The following is a 2,724-nucleotide window of genomic DNA, read 5'->3' on the forward strand; positions in this document are numbered from 1 at the left end:
TCCCAATGAAAGGCAATGCCAAAGAATCCTCAAACTACCGCACAATTGCACTCATCTCACACGCTAGTAAAGTAATGCTCAAAATTCTCCAAGCCAGGCTTCAGCAATATGTGAACTGTGAACTTCCAGATGTTCAAGCTGGCTTTAGAAAGGGCAGAGGAATGAGAGATCAAATTGCCAACATCTGCTGGATCATGGAAAAAGCAAGAGAGTTCCAGAAAAACATCTATTTCTGCTTTATTGATTATGCCAAAGCCTTTGACTGTGTGGATCACAATAAACTGTGGAAAATTCTGAAAGAGATGGGAATACCAGACCACCTGACCTGCCTCTTGAGAAACATGTATGCAGGTCAGGAAGCAACAGTTAGAACTGGACATGGAACAACAGACTGGTTCCAAATAGGAAAAGGAGTACATCAAGGATGTATACTGTCACCTTGCTTGTTTTGTTTTTTTTTTTTTAATTTAATTTAATTTTTAAACTTTACATAATTGTATTAGTTTTGCCAAATAAGAGTACATCATGAGAAAGGCTGGTCTGGAAGAAGCACAAGCTGGAATCAAGATCGCCAGGAGAAATATCAATAACCTCAGATATGCAGATGACACCACCCTTATGGCAGAAAGTGAAGAGGAACCAAAAAGCCTCTTGATGAAAGTGAAAGCGGAGAGTGAAAAAGTTGGCTTAAAGCTCAACATTCAGAAAACTAAGATCATGGCATCTGGTCCCATCACTTCATGGGAAATAGATGGGGAAACAGTGGAAATAGTGTCAGACTTTTTTTTTTGGGCTCCCAAATCACTGCAGATGGTGATTGCAGCCATGAAATTAAGAGACGCTTACTCCTTGGAAGGAAAGTTATGACCAACCTAGATAGCATACTGAAAAGCAGAGACATTACTTTGCCAACAAAGGTCCATCTAGTCAAGGCTATGGTTTTACCTGTGGTCATGTATGGATGTGAAGAAAGCTGAGCACTGAAAAATTGATGCTTTTGAAGTGTGGTGTTGGAGAAGACTCTTGAGAGTCCCTTGGACTGCAAGGAGATCCAACCAGTCCATCCTAAAGTCAACATCCATTAGAACTTGAGCCACAGTATACACTCATTGTATACATCATCAGGTACATTATTACTATTACTTGCTCAGTCATGTCCGACTCTTCGTGACCCCATGGACTGTAGCCCATAAGGCTCCTCTGTCCATGGGACTCTCCAGGCAAGAATACTGGAGTGGGTTGCCATTTCCTTCTCCAAGGGATCTTCCCGACCCGGGGATTGAACCCAGGTCTCCCGCATTGCAGGCAGATTCTTTACCATCTGAGCCACCAGGGAAGCCCAGATTATTCTATTAAAAATATAATTATTTTTAATAGAGATTATCTAAAAGCTTTTATCTCATTTATATATATATGTATATATATGTATATATACATATATATATAAAGAGTTACCTTTTTGTTGAGAAATTAGTTTACCTTAAACCTAGGCATAATAAAAGTATTATATAATGTTGATGACTTAAGACATGTCCTAATTAGATTAGCAAACAATTATATTAAATTATATTTATACTTAAATAAATATTATGTTTAATATTAAATATTTTTTAGTTTATGTGAAATTGAATTTAAATAGAGCCATTAACTACATATTATCTAAAAACAAAGCTGGTATATTGGCAGCACTGCTGGATGTTGAGGATTTGAGGAAAATATTGAAATTTGCCCCAGATTTTTGTTGAAGGGGACCTGGGGGGTCCCCGTTTGGAGTTTCTCAGAATAGGTTTCCTTTTAATGTCAAAAATAGATTTACAGTCTTTGGCCCAATATATTCCTCTATGGCAGCCAGGGCAGATTTTTGGAGGTTTTTTCTTTTTCTTTTTTTTTTTTTTCAGCTTTCTTAGGGAAGTCCCTTTTTAAATGGTTCTTATTTCCACATATAAAGCATCCTTCATTTCCCTTTCTTAAGGCAGCAACCATTGTTTCAGCTAGCATTTGCATCTTTTGAGTTTCTAATCCTAGATTGCGACAAGCCTTCAAATAATCAACAATAGTCCCTGTCTCACGAATTGGAGCTATAGCTTTTTGACATTCCTGATTTGCATTTTCACAAGCAAGTAATTTCTCTAGTTGCCTTTTGGCTTCTTCTCCAATTACAGTACGGGAAATAGCAGTTTGTAATCTAGCTAAAAAACCAGCATACATTTCACTAAGTTCCTGAACATTAAATAAGTGATGAAGTAAAATAGAAAAGTGATGGGGCTTTCCAGCCACTTTACCCATGTCTTAGTACTTACTGGCCTTAATAGGCCCTGGGGTCACTCCATCCAAATCTGCCTACGTGTACCAAGCTCCTGTTCTGGGCGCCACTTGTTGAGGTCCTTTAATGGACCGGAACCTTGTGGTCCGGAGTTGATGATAAGGAAGTAAAGGAGAGAAAAAGAGGCTGATATTCCTTGGTTTATGTAGAAAGGCAATAAAGCCCCTGCACGGGGCTTGCTCTGTTCACGAAGGCCTCAGGTGCCCTCTCGACGGGGTGAAGGTGCAGAGCGCCTTCTCAAGAGGGTCTTAGAAGCCCAGGCAGGAAAGTGAATCCAGAGGACCTCTGTGCTCCAAAGAAATAGCCTGAGAGAGAGAAAGAAAGCAAGACACGGGACCAAAGCTCTGATGGAGCAAAGGTGTTTTAATCAACATGGTGTGGGCATATATATTGTAGTTATT

Source organism: Bubalus bubalis, chromosome 6 (genome assembly GCF_019923935.1).
Source record: "Bubalus bubalis isolate 160015118507 breed Murrah chromosome 6, NDDB_SH_1, whole genome shotgun sequence".
Lineage (NCBI taxonomy): Eukaryota > Metazoa > Chordata > Mammalia > Artiodactyla > Bovidae > Bubalus > Bubalus bubalis.